This window comes from Diabrotica virgifera, chromosome 4 (genome assembly GCF_917563875.1).
Source record: "Diabrotica virgifera virgifera chromosome 4, PGI_DIABVI_V3a".
NCBI classification, from domain to species: domain Eukaryota; kingdom Metazoa; phylum Arthropoda; class Insecta; order Coleoptera; family Chrysomelidae; genus Diabrotica; species Diabrotica virgifera.
The window spans coordinates 159,391,118-159,415,069 of NC_065446.1; the positions used below are offsets into that span (position 1 = coordinate 159,391,118).

Here is a 23,952-nt window from a genome sequence, read left to right on the forward strand (position 1 = left end):
AATTTATTTTAAATTTTAGGTGGGGGAATATTGTCAAAATCGCAATTTTACCATAAAAATAAAAAAAATTAAATCACGTTTTTTGCGTTTAGCTCGATACAACTCTGGTACGTTTTAATATTTATTTCTAAAGTTTGTATATATACTATATATCGCTCTATATATGGCGATATACTATATATCGCCACTATATAGGGTGAGGCAGATAACGGGCCTATTAGAAATATCTCGAGAACTAAAGGTAACTGAATTATGAAAATTGAAATAATGGGGTTTTGAAGACTGATCTATTTAATGAAAATATTTTCATCTACATGGTACTTCTGGTTATACCGGAAGTTGATTGTAACGTCGTTTTTTTAAATGGGACACCCTGTATATTTTTACATTTTTGGATTCTCCTCGATTTCTTCTTTCTTTAAATATAAGGTTTTGTAACATTATACACGGTAGGTTAAAAGATAATTACGTTTTCTTATTAATTTCGTAGCAATATTCACACCCTCTAGGATTGTAGTAGTTTGACATAATAAACTCTATTTATGTTCAAATGATTTTTAATATAGTCTACTATTGTTAACAATTATCAGTATACCTAAGTTTTTAATTTTAGTTTACAGGGTGGGTCTAAACTCGGAATGAGTATTTTCTGAGTTTTCTTAAATGGAACACCCTATATTTTAGTATTGTAATGAAATGATATTTCATGGTACTTTTTTATTTATTAAGCATTCCCTATACCTAACTGCTTTAAATTGTGCTTAATTGTTAATCGCACCAACAATCTTAACTTCGATGGTATTTTGACAGTTCAGCCATTATTGGCAATTTTAAGTATCAGTCTAGATTAATATGTATTTATTTCCAAAAAATTATTTGTGATTGAATATTTTCACGGCCAACCTAATACAATTTCACATATTTTGTGTTGCAATTAATGTTTTGCTTGAATCACCAATAACTCACAAATTAAAGCAGTTAGGTATAGGGAGTGCTTAAGTAATTAAAATGTACCATAAAACAACATTTCATTACAATACTAAAATACAGGGTGTTCCATTTAAGAAAACTCAGAGAATACTCATTCCGAGTTTCGACCAACCCTGTATAATAAAACGACAAATTTAACTATACCAATAATTCCTAACAATAGTAGACTATATTAAAAATCATTTGAACATAAATAGAGTTTATTATGTCAAACTACTACAAGCCTACAGGGTGTGAATATTGCTACGAAATTAATAAGAAAACGTAATTATCTTTTAACCTACCCTGTATAATATTACAAAACCTTATATTTAAAGAAAGAAGAAATCGAGGAGAATCCAAAAATGTAAAAATATACAGGGTGTCCCATTTAAAAAAACGACGTTACAATCAACTTCCGGTATAACCGGAAGTAGCAAAGAGACCAAAATATTTTCATTAAATAGTTCACACCTCAAAACCCCTGTATAACAATTTTCATGATTTTCTTACCTTTAGTTCTCGAGATATTTCTAATAGGCCCTTTATCTGCCTTACCCTGTATATCGCTCACTTTTTTGAAGACAATGGTTTCTGCTTTAACCTTTTAGTCTTATTCTTGTAAAAGTTATGAATCTTCTAAAGTACAAGGTGCAGATTCGTGAATTGCAAAGTTTAATCGCAAAATTTGACTGACAAAATTTGAAATATAGATTTTAAATTAAATTTAAAAATAAAACATGAGTACAAAAATGTTTTGTGAAAGGTTTTGGATCAAAATGTTTTTATAGAAAACAAATGGTGAAACTTTTAACATCTGCGTTATAAATCCCCAAAATAACGCTAATTTTTCGAGATACTGATCATTGGTGGTGAATGGCTAATTTTGGTCTTACTTTATGTTTTTGATGGTGCTGAAAACGAAAATCAAGTTTATTTTGAATTTTAGGTGGGAGAACATTGTCAAAATCGTAATTTTGCCCTAAAAATAAAAAAAAAATAAACCACGTTTTTCTTAAAATTAAAAGTTGCACCATATTTTTTCTATAACATATCTAGACCTAAAACTTCTCACAAAACTTCTTTGAACTCTATGGTTTAACATAAAGGTAATCAAATAGGTAAATTTTAAATTTTTTCACTTAATTTTTGCGATTTAACTCTGCAATTCACGAATCTGCACCTTTTATTTTTAAAAATTAATAACTTTTATGAAGAAAAGACTGAAAGAATACAGTTGCTTTCATAGTCTTCACAAAGGTAAGAAATATATACTGTAGAAATTTTAGAAAAAATATTGAAATGGAACAGAGTTGTAGCGAGCTAAACGTAAAAATTCGTGACTTCATTTTTTTTTCATTTCTAGGTTAAAATTGCGATTTTGACAATGTTCCCTCATATAAAATTAAAAATGAACGTCTTTTTCATTGTCAGCACCATCGAAAACATAAAATAAGACCAAAATTAGCCATTCACCGCCCATGGTCAGTATCTCGAAAAATAAGCTTTATTTTGGGGACGTATATCTTCTATATTAAAAGTTGCCCCATTTAATTTTCTATTAAACATTTGTAACTGAAACTTTCCAGATAACTTCTTACTCTATGTTTTAACATAAACGTGATTAATGAGATAAATTTTAAATTTTGTTAATAAAAAAGTTAGCAACATATAGAGTACAAACCATAGAAAAAAATATTAAAATAGACCAGAATTGTAGCGAGTTAAACGCAAAAAAGCGTGATTTCACTTTTTTATTATTATGATAAAATTGCGATTTTGACAATATTCCCCCACCTAAAATTTAAAATTTTTGTTTTCAGCATCGTCAAAAACATAATGTAAGACCAAAATTAGCCATTCACCACCCATGGTCAGTATCTTGAAAAATAACCATTTTATTGGGGATAATAGATGTCGATAATAAAAATTGCACTATTTTTTTTATAAAACATCTTGATCTAAAATTTTCCAGAAAACTTCTTTCCACTCTCTATTTTAACATAAATGTGATTAAAAGGCTAAATTTTAAATTTCGTCACTCAACTTTTGCGATTAAACTTTGCAATGCACAAATCCGCACCCTTTCCTTTGAAAAATTCATAACCTTTATCAGAATAAGAGTTAAAGCTTGAAACAGGTACCGTTGTCTTCAGAAATGTTAGAGCTATATATTGTAAAAATTTCAGAAAAAAATATTAAAATGGAACAGAGTTGTAGCGAGGTAAACGCAAAAAACACAATTGTATTTTTATTTATTTTTAGGGTAAAATTGCGATTTTGACAATGTTACCCCACATGAAATTCAAAATAAATCTCATTTTCGTTTTCAGCACCGTCAAAAACATACAGTATGTCTAAAATTGGCCATTCACCTCTTTGTGTTCAGTACCTGGTCATTTTGGGGGTGCCTGCCGCTAGCAGTTATAGGTACCATTTTTAATGGGACAGTCTGTAAATTAATATAATACTAGATATAAAAGCTAAAAATTGTACGAAAAAGAAGCAAGAAATAGAAATTATTGTAATGTATTTAACAGATAAGTTTCAAATGGATTAACCCGTAGAATAATAATTATTGATTAGGCAAGAGGCCAAGAGTTGCATTTACTCATGGTAGATCTAACGAAGGCATATGACACGGTCCCCATTAATAGACTTTGGGAAGTACTAGAAAAGACCAGCATAAATGTATCTATTATACAGGCACTCAAAGAACTATACAGAAACTCGAAATCCAAAATTAAAAGCGAAAATAAAATATCAAAAGGTTTCCTGGCCACTAAAGGTCTAAGGCAAGGATGCTGTATATCGCCAGTATTATTCAATATATATATATATATATATATATATATATATATATATATATATATATATATATATATATATATATATATATATATATATATATATATATATATAACAAATGAAATAGAGAATGCGGAAAAATCCCCTTACGAACAATTCACACATCCACTACTTCGGGCTGGGAAAAATTTTTTGAATAGAATCGAAGATCCAAACACCAGCTCTTAGAAATGTGTTTCGCCCTCTTCAACCTCTATGGGCTCATCGGTGAAGATGAGAGGTTGAATATCTTCAGACACATTCCAATCAAAAAACAACATTCGAGACCTAGACATAGCAGGAACGTAAATCTACATATATATATATATATATATATATATATATATATATATATATATATATATATATATATATATATATATTATATATATATATATATATATATATATATATATATATGTCTTCATATCAAGGCGAGATCCGTTTGTATCATAAGCTATACAAGATGAGATCCGTTTTGCAAGGCGAGATCCGATTTTGGATCTCACCTTGTATTCACGTGTATATAGTGACATCTCGATGTAACAATGGTTAGGGTACAAGGAAATCGATTTTTGTCTGGACCTCATTTTGCACCCCTTTTGGTGAATTTTATATTGCAGTGGTTCCACTAAATCCGCTGTAGAGGGCAGCGCGCGCGATCCGTTGTGTATATGATAAATATATATTTTGCAGACAACCCGAGATCCGGTAAATTTGGAAACATCGCAAATGAATTTCACGGTCAGCTCTCTCACTCGGCTTATGTCTAGCTTGAATAAGAATGTTTACATTATTTAAGGGCTCTGTCCAGAAAGGCGATTGTCAAATATCTCGAGAACTAGACGGCATATTGAAAAAACTTTGGAATGCTTTTTGAATGGTTTTTCAAAATCTATATACTTATGCAATAGCAGGGTTCTTATTCTGCCTGCGAAAGCAGTGGGTGTAGCAACTTTGAATTTTCAACTGAAACACTTTATTTTTAATTAAATAGTTGAAATTTAGAATTAAAAATACACAACTTTTATTTGAATCGATAATAGCTTCTTTAATCCAGTCGGAAGAGCTTCAAAATCGTCGTTTTGATGACATTTTTAGGGTTTAGGGGTACCTCAGGTAGTTAGCTTAAAACGTAAGAAATAAATTTGAATAGTTAATGTTTATTGATAAACAAAGCTCCAATTCTATTTTACTTCAACTCATTTTAAGGCTATTTCAATAAACTAATCGGTTCTTTTTTCAGTTTTTTGGTAAAACATTGTAACTTATAGACGAAAATTCTTAAAATCGGCTATTTTTGATTTAAATTGTCCATAAATAATTAAATTGAGAAAAAATTGGTCAGATTTACATAAATTTTGTTATTCCGTCCATATAGAAACTAAAACAATTGATACGTAGTTACACTGAGTGTCATAAAAACCGTGTATGTTTACTCATTTCTTTGAGCTATTTCACGTAATATCGAGATATAAGTTGTATTTTTTACATAAGTTATATTAACGTTAAACTGACTTAATTTATAGTTTTATAAGCAACAATTAAGTATAGCGAAATTTATAAAACCTTGTTTAAATTGTTTTACATGCTCTATAATGCGGTTATCTTAAATTTTGTTTTGAATGTTTTTCTTCTTACTGGTAGACAAAAAATGGCAAAATGTGCATTTTTGACATCCAATTGTTGAGAACCAACATAGTTGCTACTCAAAATATTAAAAAAACTAACCGTCGGTATAACAGGTTGCCTGGAAACCAGATGCAGAACAGTACCATAAATGTTTTAGACTTTTTAGCACTTTCTTTAAGTGAAATTTAAATTCATTTACCACCCATGTACACTCATTACGGAATCTGTTACAAGAATTTCAGCGATTTCAGCCATTTTTCAAAATTTATTTGGATTTTCTCTAGTAATCCTTCCAAAAGACAATACATAAATGGCGAATACCTTTTACACCAACTTCAAGGAGGGTAATTTATACAGGTACATACCTGGAATTATTATATGGACCGTTCACTCTTGTTAGAGTATAGTTCGCTCAAATATGAGCTCTTTTAATCCATTTCACGCGGTAAATTAGTCCGCTTTTCCTTTAGGTCTTAGTTCATAGGTTGTGATGTTTTTTTGCCCTCTCTACTATCTTCTTCCACTCTCTCCGGTCCTGAATCTTTTCTCTCCAGTTTGCAATTTCCATCTTTGATATATCGTCTAGCAGTTGATCTTCCCATCTAATTTTTGGTCTTCCTCTTGGTCTATTTTTTACTGGTTTCCAGTTCATTATCTTCCTGATCAGTTCTTCTACCCCTCTTCTTTGTGTGTGCCCAAACCATCTGAGGCTTTGTGCTTTAATGAATTTTACTATATCTTCTCCTTTATTTATATTTATTATTTCATGGTTCATCAGCTTTCAATATTCCCCTGTTTCTGTCTTTACTGGGCCATGTATCCTTATAATTTTTCTCTCAATTATTTTTAACTTTTCTTCGTCTTTTTTCGTAAGGAACATTACTTCTGCTCCATAGGCTATCACTGATCTGATTGCTGCTGTGTATATTTTTGATTTTGTTTTTTTGCTCAGGTTTTTGTCCTTGAGTAGTTGGTGATATTTCCAATATACTCTATTACCTGCTTTAATTCTGTCGTTTATCTCTATACTCCTTCCGTTTTTGCCGTCCACCATCACCCCCAGTTATTTGAAGCAATCTACTCTCTGGAATGTAGTTTCACCTATCTTTATTTCTGCTATTCTGTTTACATTGTCTCGTGTGCTTATAAGATATTTTGTTTTATTCTGATTGATTATTGGTCCTCTCGTCTTTGCTTCTCTTACCAGGGTTAAAAGTGCCTCTTCTAGTCTTTTTTTATCTCGTGCTACCAGTCCCAGTTCATCTGCATATCCTATGATCTGTGTTGAGCTTTGAATAATTGTCTTTTTCAGCCCTGTGTCCCTAATTACTCCTTCTAGAGCGATATTAAATAGTGTCGTTTGTCGTTGACAGACTGTCTCCTTGTCTTACTTCAAGTTCTATTTTGATGTCATTTGTATCGCCCTCATTTGTTTTAACTTTTGCTGTTGAGTCTTTTATTGTCATTCTAGTTAGTCTTATTAATTTTGCCGGTATCTCCATTTTTTCATTTCTTTTAATAATTGTTGTCTGTATATGCTGTTGAAGGCCTGTTGGAAGTCGATGAATAGTATGTGTAATTCTATGTCATGTTCATAGCTTTTTTCAATTGTTTGTGTCAGTACGTGTATTGCATCTATTGTTGATGTTCCTTTGATCTATTGTTCTAAAACCCTGTTGATATGGTCCTATAATTTTTTCTGTGTATTGATTTAGTCGGTTTCTTATAATTGTGGTCAATATCTTATACGTTGTATTTAGTAGCATAATTGGTCTGTAGTTGCAGCACTTAGTTGGATCTCCTTTCTTAAAGATTGGTGCGATGTGTCCGTTTTTCCATTCTATGGGCATGCTTTCGTCCTTCCAAATTGTAACCATTAACTTGTGCATTCGCTTCGTGAGCTCCTCTCCGCCGTTGATGATCAGTTCGTTGTTGATTTCATCTGGCCCTGGCGTTTTGTTTACTTTTAGTTGTTTTAATACCTCCATGAATTCCTAATAAGTAGGTGCGACTTCCTCTTCATCTCTGTTATCTCTTATATCCTCATCCTCTGAATATGCCTTATTGTCGTTTTTGTATAGGTCCGTGAAATGTTTTTCCCAATCTTTTTTGTTTATTTTTGTGACAGATTTTTTGGTACTGTGTTGTTGTTTTATCTATTCGAACAATTTCTTGTTGTCTTTATTATTCGTTTCTAATTCTTGCATTTGTTCAGAGATCCATGTGTTCTTTCTTCTATAGAGTTTCAATGCTTCTTGTTTTTCTTTTCTATATTGGTCCAGTTGTTCCTGTTCGGCACTTTGTAGCCATTTGTTTCTTGCGAGGTGCTTCAGTTGACTTTTTTGGTGACATTCCTCATCAAACCATTCTTTCGATTCTTTGTTTTTTTGGAATCCTATTATTTGTTCTGCTGTCTCTATTATGCTGTTCTTTATGTTTTTCCATTCTCCTTCTATTTCTATGTGCTCGTACTGACCCAATTTCTGTTCCAGTTGTTCTGTATATTGTTGCTTTGTTTCTTGCGTTTTCAGATTGGCTATATTCCATTTCCTCATTTTTCCTTCCTTATGATTATTTGCTTTGATTATTTTCATCTTAAATTTTGCTATCAACAATATGTGGTCAGTGCCTCCATTTGCCCCTCGATATGACCTTACGTCTTGTACTATTTGTGTCCACTTTTTCGAAATTAGAGTATGATTTATTTGGTTTCCATCCATTCTTCCTGGTATCATCCATATTATTTTGTTTTCTTTTTTATGTTTATGCCCAGTACTAACTATATATGTATTTGTTGCTGCTGCTAGGTTGCAGATTTCCCCTCCATTATCATTCGTAGTTTCATGAATGGTTTCTTTGCCAGCTACATTACGATTATAGTCCTCCTTTCCGATCTTTGCATTGAAATCACCCAATATTATTAGTATGTCATTCCTCGGAATATTTTCACAGGTTTCTTCCAGGATGTCTTAGAATTCTGTTTTATCTTCTTGGTTTGCTTCTTCGGTGGGTGCATAGCAATTGACTATCGAGATATGGGCTTGTTTATTTTCTTATGTAAGATATCCTTTCATTAACTGCTTTGAATTGTATCAGTTTTTCCCTCATTTTTTTGTTCACCATAAATGCCGTATCATTCGTTCCCTGTTTGTTTTCTCCCGAATAATACATGCTAAAGTTTTTCTTCTCAATTTTTCCTTCTTTCTTCCATCGTATTTCCTGTACGGCTAGGATTTCTAGTTGGTATTTTTTCATTTCAAGAGCTATTTTTTGCATCTTACCTGCTGCCAGCATGGTTCTAATATTCCAAGAGCCCATTCTAATGGGTTTTGTTCTTTTCTTCTTATTGAGATTCTTTCTTTATTTTGTGTGCGTTATTTTGTTTTCGTTAACCGTTTGCATTTCCGAGTCTTTTTTTGCCATGTCAATATCATATTTCAGCCGCTGTTCTTCGTTTATTAGTTTTTTGAATTTTCTATCAGCTGTTCTCTCTCTTCGTCCCATATCTAGATTTTGCCATTCACTATTAATTTCTTGTAGCCGATTTTCGTTTGCTTACCTTTGCTTCTTTCGTCCTTTGCTATTTTAGTTATTTCCTTTTGTATTTCTTTTTCTTTCGATGTCCAATCGTTGTTTATATAGATACGATCTTTATGCTGTTTTAGTTTACGTTTCTTGTTTAGGATTTCCATTTTATTCGTGAGGGCTTCTGTTTCTATTGCGCATACTGTTTCTCCTATTTTTTTGCACTTCTTAGTTTTATTTGTATTTGTAACTCTTGGGCTCTGAAATTTTTCATTTCTTCTTTTAATTTCTTATAATCATTTGTTTCTACTTTCAACCCAGTTACGATCAAGCTTTTCTTTTTGCTAAATTTCTCCAGTTGCTCCATTCATTCATGTAGCTGTTTTACTTCTAATTTTAGTTTTTGTTTCTCTGCTTTTACACCCATTAACTCTTTATTGGTTTGTTGTTATTCTTTCCTTATTGGTTTTATTTCCTGAAGCATTTAATCGTTTTTATTCATTAGCTCTTTCATTATTGTAATCATAACATTTTCCATGTCTTCCTTGTTTTCGTTGCCTGCTTTGCTTGGTGACCGTTTTTTAATTTTACTTCTATTAAAACAACCATCCAAGTTTTCTCTTTTGCGTTTCGTTTCATCATCGGTTTCACTTCCTGTGACATTTTTTCCATTTTCTAGGAGTGCAGCGCTAAATACCTGGTATACCGATATTAGATTATCAACAATACTTAAAAAATGAAAGTTACTAATTCACCGGTAGTTAATGCGTTATTTAAAAATTACCTGCGCACCAGAGTTGCCAGTTGGTCTGTAATTAGGATGGGGATTAAAATAGATACGAATTCACCGGGACCCGGAAATATGCACACCCTGATATTCTAGTTACGTAAGCTCGTCCGATTGGCGCATGACGTTAACAACAGAGTAAAGCATAGTCCCGTCTATGCGTTCGTAATACGAACGCGAATGAAATTTGAGAATAGTACAAATGAATGAATTATGACTAAAAGAAACTAAGTGATTTTTATAGTTTAGAGGAAAATTATTAAACTATTTACTTTTATTTAAATTGATTTTCATTTATTTGTAAAGTTCCCAGTTTCTTGATTATATTGGTATCCGGAAAATAAAAATATTCATATAATCGATATCTACTAAAATTATTATATTTCGTTAGTTGGCAAAAATTGATTAGTGGCCTACACATTAGTAAATATAATTTTTACCAAGGGGAAGAAAAGCCCCAAAATAAAACCATAAATTTAATGGATTGATAAAAAAACAAAATTTTTTACTTTTTAAATAATGTATTTCATCAGATTTAAGTAAGAGGCTTGGAAAAGACAAAAATAAGTTTTACAGTTTTCATGCCATGCACTTTATTTAAATTTTGTGCATGTGAAATATACGTACATACAGCAACTACGTAGCAGTTTTCATAATTTTTCTTTTACGCAATGTCAGGTTGTTAAGAGACTTGTTTAAATCTTTAATTCGGAAGTACATCCGAGACCTAAAAAATAACTTGTTCGCTTTGTTAGAACAGTCTACAGTTACACTTTTGGACATAAGGTTTTCTAAATAATTTTTAGTTACCAAAATGGAATCACCATTCATGTGGAAGGAAAAATTGTCTCCAGTTACTTAATATATGACAAGAGAGTGTCTGATGGTTTACATAAACCACACTTACTCAAATGATCAACCCACGTGTACGTTGAAACATCTTCGGATTGAATACTGCAGTCCTTCAATTTATGGCAGATATAACCAGCCAAATTCTCCAAACCATCATACTCGAGGTCACTAATGTTTTTTCATTCTAACTCTCATTGAAAACTTGAAAATCCACAACTGTTTCGTTGTTAGAATCCAGCCTTTGGATCAATTGTCCCGAAATTGGTAAATCTGGGATGTCGTCTGTTTAAACGTTCGAAAATTCGTTCCGTTGTCTCTCCTACCCGTATATAACTTTTATAAAATAAAATAAAGCTTTTTGCTAACACTTTAAAAAATTTTTAATGGGTTTTCCCCGAAAAGAGCTTCATTTTTTGGTACTATGTATCACGTTAAAATATTTGATTTGGAATTTGAAGGATAAGATCGTCTTTTTTATGAGCTACAAATTTACTTTTACTGGTTCTATAGACTAAGAATATACCATTTTTTCGTTTTTTTTATATGCTACATTTTTTCCAAGAATATTTTTTCGATATAATACTTACTTTTTGAGTATTTGCGAAAAACCGCCGAAAAACGTGTTTTTTTTTTGTTGAAAAGTAAATATTTTTAGTCGCAAGTGACTCTAGTACCTACTACTAAATTAACCTAGTACCTAAGTTAAAAAAACTCTATAGAACAAAAGTTGCTTAAACTTAGTCAGATCTGTTTCCGGACTTATTTTAAACGTATATTTTTTCACCCTCCAAGTAAAAGATCAACGGCACAAATTCAACTTTGAAGTGGGGGATGGGCAGAATCTAAATCCAAATTTTCATGCAATTAGGAGTTGACCCTGAAAATTATGTGTGTTTCTTTTTATCTTTTAAATCATTTTACTTAAAATCATTTTTTAACTATCAAATAATAATTACATATTGAGTTATTTTATTTTTTAAACATTAATAATATTTATAAAAAATTTTACTTTCTTGTAATGTATTTTTAAAACAAGCAATCATTTAAATAATTATTTTGTAACAATTTGTATTATTTAAGAATATAATAATTACATTTTGGTTTCGTAGTAAGTGTGTTTTAAGAATATTAATGTATAGTTTTAAAATATTGTATTGCAAATAATTATCATTATTAAATGGTTATTATTTGTCAAGTATTCTTTTTCTTTTTTCATACCCTTATGTATGTAATAAAACTAAGGGACTTTCTGAAAGGTCAATCGTAGACTTTAAAAGCGATACTTAAAAGTTACGCCCATTATATATCTTTATATCGTGGGAAATATACAATACAACACGAGCTCCAACCGCTCGACTGGCTCGACTAATACTCTTTAGAGCTGGCATCAGTGTGTGATCTCGCGTTGAACGGTAAATATCTAAAATTTCGTATATAAGTCCTCCCCTTTACTTTTCAGCGACGGATCTCGTTTCGCTGTAAATTTATCAGAAAAATTTAAGTACAAAAATATTTTCCCCTCTAAGTGTGCCGTGATTAATATGTTAATTATAAAGATACTTATGAACAATATACTCCAATAATTAATTTCCTATTGGTGGATCTCGGGTTGTCCTCGATTTAGTCGGATCTCGCCTTGATATGAAGACGTATATATATATATATATATATATATATATATATATATATATATATATATATATATATATATATATATATATATAAACAAATGAAATAGAGAATGCGGAAAAATCCCCTTACGAACAATTCACACATCCACTACTTCGGGCTGGGAAAAATTTTTTGAATAGAATCGAAGATCCAAACACCAGCTCTTAGAAATGTGTTTCGCCCTCTTCAACCTCTATGGGCCCATCGGTGAAGATGAGAGGTTGAATATCTTCAGACACATTCCAATCAAAAAACAACATTCGAGACCTAGACATAGCAGGAACGTAAATCTACGCCCAACCTGACAATGCCATTCTCAAGTTTTAATTCCCTAATTACTTTAGAGTAAGTAAGATAATGTTTATGAAAAAACAAAAGATGTAGATCTTTGAAACACACTCAGTGATCAAAAGATCCACAGGTACTGGTTTGGACGACCACTCGTACGAAAACAAACAAATGAAATAGAGAATGCGGAAAAATCCCCTTACGAACAATTCACACACCCACTATTTCGTACAATTCACACACACATATATATATATATATATATATATATATATATATATATATATATATATATATATATATATATATATATATATATATATATATATATATATATATATATATATATATACATTGATGAAGCCCTTAGACAATGGAAGAAGAAGTGCAATGGAATGGGACTACCGATAGGAGATGCGATACTCTACACGCTGCACTATGCAGATGACCAAATTGTAATTGCACAGGACAAGGAAGATCTGGAATATATGGCAAGGAAACTAATAGAGGAATATAGAAAATGGGGACTGGAGGTGAATACCAAAAAAACACAATAGCTATGCGTAGGACGGGAAGAAACGGATAACCTGAACCTGGAACAGGAGACAATTACAAGCTGCAATGAATACGTATATCTGGGAATAAAACTAACTAGTACAGGAAGAAACGAAGAAAATATTAAGGAAAGGATAGTAAAGGGAAAACAGGCGATAGGAGCCCTGAATTCGGTACTGTGGCAAAAAAATATAAGAACCGAAAATAAAAAACGAATTTACAAGACAATATTAAAACCAGTGTTAACTTATGGAGCTGAAGTCTGGCAATTAACCAACAAGTACAAAGATAAATTACTAGCCACTGAGATGGATTTTTGGAGAAGGTCAGCAAGAAGATCTAGACTAGAACACATAAAAAACGACGACATTAGACAACAAATGGAAATAGAAAGAACAATCATAGATGACATCGAAAGACAACAGCTAGTTTGGTACGGACACGTAAGACGAATGGACGAAAGGAGAATCCCCAAAAAGTATTAGAATGGACCCCCACAGAAAAACGAAAACAAGGAAGACTAGCAACTACATGGATAAAGGGCATCTCCAAGGCGATGTCTGAAAGAAATCTAAGAGAGGAAGACTGCCACAATAGAAAGGAGTGGCGATTAGGAACGGAAAGGCGTAGAACGTTATAAAACCGATATATATATATATATATATATATATATATATATATATATATATATATATATATATATATATATATATATATATAGGGTGAGTCACCTCTAACGGGACGGAAGATTACAGCGAAATGGTAAAAGATTTGAAATTTTTTTTAAATTAGTAGTGTGTAAGCTGATAAAATCTACATTTTAAAATTAATTTGAAGTATACAGGGTGTCCCAATAAATGACGGCGTATCAAAGTTATATTTTTTCTTATGGAACACCCTATATTTTATTGCATTTTTAATTTTCCGCAAAAAATAAGGTATAGTTTCATAAGGCTTCCCTATACCTATGTACAGAGTGTTCTGAGTTATGGTGACTTTTCTTAAAATGTAAAGTTTTAAAAGAAGGCTTATTCTCAAGTTATTTAAGAAATTATGAAAAAAATACTTTTACATCTAAATAGTTGGATATTGGTTGAATGTATTCCATAATTAATTATTACACAATTACTTACAGGGTGTTCAAAATTTACAGTTTCATTATTGGATTATTCAATGTGTCATATGATGCTTGTTTTAAATGGAACACTATGTATATTAATACACCATTATACTAAACGGAGTCATCTCTTTCGAATGGTATATGGATGTCCTATACCTAGGTCTAATAGTTTTTGCGTAATTTACAATTATTTAAATTCTTAATCTGTAAATCGAGTTTAAAACAAAAGATGTATCTCACTGTATGACATCGTCATTTTATGACAGTGCAGTCTGGTAATTATCAAAAATATAAACATCCGTGTATGAATTTCAAATTTAATTGTTCCTAAAAATGAATAATCTACGAAAAAGTAGACATGGTACTTACTTTGCATTGGGGAGTGTTGGCAAAATTGTATATTACCTTCTTAAGTTTACGCTCAAAAGAATCCTGATAGAAGACACCCAAAAAGGACGTTTTTGAGATATTTCAATGGATTCCGTGCTACTGGTAATGTTGCATACGGAAAGTTAAATAAAAATAAACCAGTTATTTGTGATGACGTCAAGGAGCTTGATGTCCTGCTTTCTGTTACGGAAAACCCAAATACTATTAAAGAAAAAATTTCGGGGGAATTGTAAATCAGTCAAACGACTGTTAGAATACTTAAAAGAAGCCATTATTATCCGTATAAAGCTCAACTACACCAGTATTAGACCAAACAGGATTATGATAAATATTTAACTTATCGTTTATGGACTTTAGACTTTATAGAAGATCCTGATTTTTTTAATGTATTGTATACAGACCAATATACCTACTTTTCATAATAATGGTCTAGCAAATAGACATAATTTTCATTTCATTATGATACAGTAAACAAACATTTATTTCGTACTGTTTAAAAATCGAGTGACTATAAATATTATTTTTAAAATCAATTTACCGTTTAAGAAAATTGTAAATTACGCAAAAACTATGACTCCTAGTTATAGAACATCCCTATACCATTCGAAAGAGGAACCTGTGCTTAGTACAATAATTTATTAATATACATGGTGTTTTATTTAAAGTAAGCATCATGACACATTAAATAATCCAATAATGAAACTGTAAATTTTAAACACCCTGTAAACACCCTGTATTAATTATAAAATATAAACCAGACCATACTGTCATAAGGCGACAATGTCATACAATGCCATTAATTAACTACATCTTTTGTTTGAAAATCGATTTACAGATTAAGAATTTAAATAATTGTAAATTACGCAAAAACTATGAGACCTAGGTATAGGACATCCATATACCATTCGAAAGAGGTAAAATTGTTTAGTATATTTATTTATTAATATATATGGTGTTCCATTTAAAATAAGAATCATATGACACATTGAATAATCTAATAATGAAATTGTAAGTTTTGAACACCCTGTAAATAAATGTGTAATAGTTAATCATGAAATACATTCAACCAATATCCAAATACTTAAATATAAAAGTAATTTTTTTATAATTTCTTAAATAACTTGAGAATAAGCCTTCTTTTAAAACTTTACATTTTAAGAAAAGTCAACATAACTCAGAACACTCCGTACATAGGTATAGGGAAGCCTTATGAAACTATACCTTATTTTTTGCAGACAATTAAAAAATGCAATAAAATATAGGGTGTTCCATAAGAAAAAATATAACTTTGATACGCCGCCATTTATTGGGACACCCTGTATATTTCAAAATAATTTTAAAATGTAGATTTTATTAAATTACAAACTACTAATTTAAAAATTTTTTTCAAATCTTTTACCATTTTGCTGTAATCTTCCGTCCCGTTAGTGGTGACTCACCCTGTATATATATATAATATATATATATATATATATATATATATATATATATATATATATATATATATATATAGATTAGGCATATTAATTCTATACCAACCATTTCTTGCGGTATCTCAGCTTTTATCCAGATTAGAAGTCGTTTCGAAAGAACAATTTTTAAAATAAGATAAACTTTATGTCCCAAATAGTAGGAAATATAGCGAAATTACTAAAATTTTGTTAGCTTTCACTCAATTTGACCTCACCTTGACCATATAACGAAGTGTAGGTAATTACTTAAACTTAAAATTGTTTCTAACAAGAGACAAGAATGTTCTGATCACATAGCAAAATTGTGTTACAATTATTACGTGTCGTATTTAAATAACGTTTACCGGCTTGTATTGTACGACATAGGTATTGTCTCGGATTTTCAGTAGTAATTACACGAGAGCTCTAAAATTATCGATTTGTATCCCGAGTGAAGATTATTTCATGAATAATACTGTCTTTTTAAATGATTTTAACTAATATTTTATGGATATCTTCACTCGAATATTTGCTAAACCTGTTTCTTGGTGCTCTCTGTGGCAAGTTGTAAAACATTAATTGTCATTAATGTCATTGAATGTATTTTTGAGTAGCAACGAAGGGCATCTGACGTAAAATACTCGACGACGGGAAATTATCAAAAATTATCGGGTATAATATCACAAGAGAGTGAGAATTAATTGAAAATAATGCGACAGTTTTTCGAACATTTGTTGTCTGGCAATAGACACGAGAGCCCGCAGGGCTCGAGTGGCTATTGCCCAATGATAACAAATTTGAGTAAAAATGAATCATTATTTTCTTATTTATTCTTACTGTCGTGTGATATTCGTAAGATTATTTTTTAATACGTATATTATGGATATTTTCTTAAATGTGACAGTTGTCAAAACCATAGAAAAAAGTGTTGTGTGATTTGGTAGTAAAAAAATAAACATAGTGTAGGTAGATATTTTAAAAATTATAAAAACTTACTATTTATTTATTTTTTAATTTATTTCCGTATCCAATGATCTCCTCTACAAGTAATATTCCATTTCAACTGACATCTTTTCCACAAATATACAGCATTTTTTTAAAGCGTCAAATTAGTTTTATTACTATTTTTATTTGTTTATTTGTTATTTTTCAAAACACCAAAGCTTTAACAACGATCTTTTTTTTAATAAATACCGCACCGACTCGCTTATTATGAGTGTAGTCTGTCTTTCGTCTTTGACCGAGTTGTAGTGATCTGCGGCTGGATCTGGTTGGGGCTGACGATAATATAAAGGTACTTTACTCTTGAGCGAAATCCATTTTTGTGACATATATTGCCTCGTATAAAATTGATAAAATTTGATATATTATTATTTTTACATCTCAGGTTTTATACCATGCAGAGATTTTTATAGGATATGCGTTTTTTCGTAAAATTAATAATAATATTGTTATCATAATTGTAATATAATTATATTGGGTATCCGTAGTTTGACAAAAATTTGCATTTTTGTTCAATTAGAAGAATGTAATTGCATATTAAAACATAGTTTTTAATTCCAAACAAACTTTTTATAATAACAATTTTCGATATTGTGAAATATAAGGGTACTTTACTCTTTAGCGAAATTCATATTTTTGACATACCTCAAAATACCTCAAAATTAATAAAATTTAACATCTGATGAATTTTACGAAGACGAATTTTTTCGTAAAATTAATAATAAAATAGTTTCCCATATGGATCCAAGTTACGCAGACATACTGTATAAGATTTCAATTTTTTTTAATTTCCCAATCGTAATGTCAGTTTCGGATTCAGCAAAATCAAAACCAAAATTAAAAACAAAATAAAATGATGAATTCACCGATATTTTTTAAAATTGTTTACACAAAACAGCTTTTATTGTTTAAACAATTAATAAACAATTAGCGGCCAAATCAGAGTAGAGCTGTTTACTTTAACATATTTAAAAACTCGAAAAAAAAAGGTTTTAGAAAAAATAAGCTTGTTTAATTTTTTTCCGAAACAGTGCATGTTTTCGATCTAAATTGACTCCCTAAAAATTATACTTTCAATCTTCATAAAGATTGTTAAGGTTAAAAAAATGAGTTCTATAATATTTAAGTACTCCTTTGAAAATGGTTTAGAATAAAAAATCTTCGTTCCATAATATTTGTTTTTTTTTCTTATACAACAGGGAGTAAGTATAGGCCTGTTTATTATGATCTAGGATGTAACAAAACAAGTGTGTTTATGGTAACCGTATCCAAGGTAAAATAAACAACCAATATGCAAGTGAAAAATAAATATTAATTTATCTATTTTAATTAAAAATCTGCGTCATCATTGATAATGCAACTAGTACTCAATCTTTATCATTAAGAATTAAAAATGTTCATTGATAAAAAAAACTATTATTGCAACGAACTCATGTCACCTCATGTCATACATCTTCCTAGAATATATGATCAAAATATCAAATTAATAATATCTGATTAAATCTATGCCAATATGTAACACAATGAGTTTTATTTTGCGTAAAAATAACAGCAAATCTAAATATTACTTTTGCTGTAATAATACAGTGCTGTTCAGATAAAACTATTCACCTTAAATAACTTTTGAACCACTGATTTTCAGAAAAAAACGCAAAAACAGCCAAATCAGGGCCGTCTTAACCCGGGGGTGCAAGGGGTGCGAGGCACCCGGGCGCCAAGTCCAAGGGGCGCAAGCCGAACACTTGCTAAGCTCAAACTTGCGTTTTTTGTCCTTAAAAAACTACAAATAATAAAAACATGCAAGTGCACTTTTGGTATCTTTTACAAAGGCTATTAATGCTTACTACACCTACGATATGCAAATGAAATATGAAACCCATTTAGATTATTCGGACAATAATTTCAAAAAGGTGACGCGTACACTATTTTGACCAATATTGAATGTCGAGTGACAATTATCACCATCTTGTATAAATTATCAGTGTTTCCGATTCTGTTGACAAAAGTATAATTGCCGTTTGGGGAGCTATGTACCTATGTAGAAGTAGGGAGTGTTTTAAAAGCGACGCATTATAATATAATATATTATAGTCGGTATTTTTAAAGGTGGCGATATAATCTTTTATAATAGGAAAATATAAATGCTGATTTTCAAAAACCTAATTTTCTTCATTACGTTTGCGACAAGAAAGACGTTCATTACGTTTTTACAAAGACACGAGAAAAGTTGTAGTCACTTAATTTGTGTAAAAAATATGTAGATCTAAAAAACACTTACTAGAAAGTCATACAGTAGACCAGGGGCGGCCAACCCGTCGATCGCGATCGACCAGTCGATCGCGGCCGCTAGGTCAGTCGATCGCTGGCAAGACAAAATTACCTACCTAGTACCTACCTACCTATTCCCGTCCTAAAATCGCAAAAGAATTAGAAAGGCAGACAGTCGATCTCGAGTCCGATTAAGTTGGCCACCCCTGCAGTAGGCTCTGTCAATTCAGCAGCAGTTGAACGCGAAAGAAAAAGGTGGACGGCGGATTTAGAAAGAACTATCGAAATAATAATATTTTTAGCACAATAAAATTTAAAGGGGAAAGGCGCAAAATGTCGCCTATAAAAATGTTCAATGTGTTTTAAATGTATTCATTTTTTTCGAATCCTGAGAAAAGTGATAAGTATTTTTGAAAAATTTTAAAGAATGAAAGATTACGTTATTACCTAGGGCCGAAAGTCCCTTAGAATAAATAGTTTCTTTTGAAAATCACACTAAATTTTCTCTTTTATTTTCACCCCTGTAACTTATTAAAATAAACATTATAGAATTTTTTAGGAACTTTCGGCCCTCAGTATTAGCAATCTTTCATTCTGCGTTTAAATTTTTCAAAAATATTTATTAGTTTTCTCAGGATTCGAAAAAAATGAATACATTTAAAACACATTGAACATTTTGACATGCGACATTTTGCGCCAATGTCCTTAAGAGGAACCAGTCAAAGGTTGTGTGAATCGGATAACGGTAACTTTTTAAAATTAATAGAATGTATTTCCAATTTTGATAATACGCTATCAGAACACATTGCATGAATTCAAAGTAATTATTATCTTGGACGCATAATATTCAAAATTAATTAATAAGTGCAATTGGTGAAAAAATTTAATCCACAATTTGTTGATCTTTTAAAATAATCTAAATATTATTCTATAATTTTAGATTGCACACTTGATATTTCACACAAGGAACAACTTACTGTTGTTGTTAGGTTCGTTTATCTCAATTCGTCAACAAAGCTTGCCGAAGTTAGAGAGCATTTTCTAGGTTTTTTACCGGTTACTGATACTACCGGACAAGGATTAGCAAATTATTTGTTAGAATTTTTGAAATTATTGAATATTGATTTAGATGATTTACGAGGCCAAGGGTATGATAATGGGGCAAATATGAGAGGAAAAAAGATTGGCCTTTATCGCTAGATTGCGAAACTAAATTTTCTGAAACTGTTCGTCCACGTCCCCGAAAAAGACATTTTAATATCGAGGCTGTAGACGAGCCTCTTTAAGACCCAAAACAAAATTTTAAAGTTAACTGCTATTATTACGTATTGGACATTGCCATTGCAAAATTAAGTGAAAGATTTGAAATGTTGAGGGAACATAATTATAATCTTTCTTTCGTGGAAAATATATTGAGTTGGAGAAACTCTGAAGAAAACTTAAAAAAAAACACAATGTTTAAATTTACAAAAAAAACTAGCGCATGGAAATAGATCTGATATAGATGGCGAAGATCTATTGCATGAGTTAGAATTTTTACCAATATTTTTATTAATATAGACACAACTCCACTCGATATTTTAAGTTATATAATATATTCTAATAATTTACTGTACGTTTTCCCAAATCTTGCTATTTAACACTTCCAGTCTCAATAGCTGCAGGAGAAAGGTCTTTTTGTATACATACTTAAATTGATTAAAAATTATCTGCGCTTGACAATGGACCAAGACAGATTAACAAACCTGGCTTTAATAAGTATAGAAAAGCAAGTAAAAATAGATGTCACCGAAGCAATAAAAACTTTTGCCAACTTAAAAGCTAGAAAAGTTGACTTTGATACACTTTAAAAAGTATGGTATAGTGTTACAAGATTAATCTTTTTTGAATACTAACACCATGTTTTTTAATATATAAATAAAGAAAGCAAAAATAATTAGTTTTAATTTTACCGTAACCATAACCTATATAATCTTCTGACAAAAGGGGGCGCAAAGATGAGTCTTGCACCCCGGCGCCGTGTATGCTTAAGACGGCCCTGAGCCAAATAATACTTGAAGGGGGAGAAATTATTCCATATATAAGCTTGCCGGGAAAGGCACACTCTCACCCCTCGTATCATCCCTTATTTTTTTTAAATTACTTCAATCTTTTTTTATTTTATATTTTTATTCTCCTCTTTGTACTGATTTCAAAAATGTATACATTGTCATGATACTTAAAGTGATTAGTTTATGAGAAAAATAAATACAAAAGAAAGAAAAGTGGATTGAAAAAAATAATTTTTTAACAATTTAAATACATACAAACATTTAGAATGAACATTTTCCTACCAAAAATTTTAACAATAATTATTGTTTTTTTAACAATTATAATTATTGTTAAAATTTTTGGTAAACTAAATAACTGGTTTCTAATAAAATAATCACTTTTAGCATGAAGTGTTATACATTTTTGAAATCAGTACATCAGTACAAAGAGGAGAATTCAAATATCAAATAAAAAAAGGTGGAAGTAATTTAAAAAAAAATTAAGGGATGATAGTTACGGGGGGTTAAATATGGCATAATATCTACCCCTTCAAGTATTATTTGACGTGTTTTTGAGTTTTTTCTAAAAATCAGTGGTTCAAAAGTTATTTAAGGTGGATAGTCTTATCTGAAAGACATTTTGCTGTAATATTTTTATTAAAAATAAGTACATAATGATAAAAAATTAAAACTAGTTTTGACCAAAACAAGAAACAGTGATATTTCGTGGCTGAATGGATCAAGTAATCCAAATGCATTAAATAATAAAAAAATAAACATAGTGTAGGTAGATATTTTAAAAATTATAAACACTTACTATTTATTTTTTGAAATTTATTTCCGTATCCAATGATCTCTACAAGTAATATTCCATTTCAACTGACATCTTTTCCACAAATACACAACATTTTTTAAAGCGCCAAATTAGTTTTATTACTATTTTTATTTGTTTATTTATTATTTTTCAAAACACCAAAGCTTAACAACGATCTTTTTTTTTAATAAATACCGCACTGACTCGCTTACTATGAGTGTAGTCTGTCTTTCGTCTTTGACCGAGTTGTAGTGATCTGCGGCTGGAGCTGGTTGGGGCACATGATAGTATTTTATTGCCGTGAGTTGTATAATAATAATGAATGCAACACAAATACAATTAATTTCCTTTAAGGACATTGCCGCATTTTATAGGATCGTCCAAAAATTATTTACATAAACCACAATAATGTTATTTTGGTCGATATGGATGTCAGTTCCGCAACTTTTGCATGTATCAATAAAACGTTTAATTAATTTAATTATTTATTTATATAAACTAGATTGTATAGAAATCGGCCCACCTTAAACATTTCAAATGAACTATATTTTTTTTTGAAAAACTATTATGAACTCGGATAAAAAAGGGGATAGCATTTCAAACCTATACTGTTTGAGAGATAATTTAATATGCTGTAAATAAGAGTATATTTATGAAAATTGATTTCGACTTCTATCTTATGTTTAACATTGTAAAATTAATGCATCAAGCAAATTCACTTTTTATTGTTAACAGAAAAACAGTGTTTGGCGATTAAAAATGTAATAATAGTCTGGGCAGATTATCGGAGAAAAGGTCATTTTTGGGAAAAGTTATTTACCAGCAATTTTATTGCTGGAATCGAATCATATGATTGTATATATTAATAATCTAGGTATGCAAAGTTCGCAGATAGTGCGCTACTTTTTTTTACAAACAAAATGGCGCCCGAAAATCTTGTTTTTTTTTTCAATTTTTGCTCTATAACTCCAAAGATTTTAACTTTACACCAAAAACACCTAAATAAAAATTCACCATAATTAAATTCCGCATAGAGACGTGTTTTTTCCGATTTACTTTGACGAAAATTTTCCCCGAAAAATGCGGGTTTTTCCAAAATCTTTAATTTTCAACTAAAATTTTAGATAAGTAATTGTTTATGGATAATTAAATAACTTGGAAATGTAAATTAATTGTTTATATAGATTTTAATTCCAGAAGCCGATCTAAATTGAATACAGTGTTTAGCAACAATTGAATTGTTAATTAAAAAGGTACGGTCGCTATAATAACCACAATAATTACGATACATAAAAACAACTATGATTTTTGTATAAAAAGACACTGTACCTATCTAATGTACTTTACAGAATTGAAATTAGACTATTTAAGCGCCCTCAGGAATATTTTAAAATTATAAACAATTTTTTGGCTTATAAACAAATTGAATATCTCGGGAAATATTCAATTAAATTAAATTATGAAAACGACATTGGAAAAAAACGGCAGAACGCTTCTTTTAAAAGAAAAAACGTTTAATTATAATGAGTGGTTCCTGAGATACAACCGGTCAAAGTTGACCGGCATTTACGGCAAAGATATAAAAAATAGGATCATAATTTGCGAACCATCACCTTTTTATTTTTATCCTCTTTATCTACACCAATTTTCATATCTTCAAAATACTCATAACATATATTATTATAATAAAAACTATCGATATTACGAGTGAAAATTGACAAAAATAGCAAAATTCCAATCAAAAATTAGGT

The 23,952-nt window shown here is 30.4% G+C and overlaps 1 protein-coding gene across 1 annotated transcript in view; it reads right to left on the bottom strand.

Moving 5' to 3' along the window:
- The window catches only part of LOC126883992 (uncharacterized), a 159,031-nt gene extending 136,576 nt beyond the window's left edge, over window positions 1-22,455 (bottom strand). The window contains exon 1 of the mRNA XM_050649763.1: window positions 22,205-22,455. The gene's annotated coding sequence lies outside the window, so the exon portion shown is untranslated. The remainder of the gene's footprint in view (window positions 1-22,204) is intronic.
- Window positions 22,456-23,952: the final 1,497 nt, after the last annotated feature.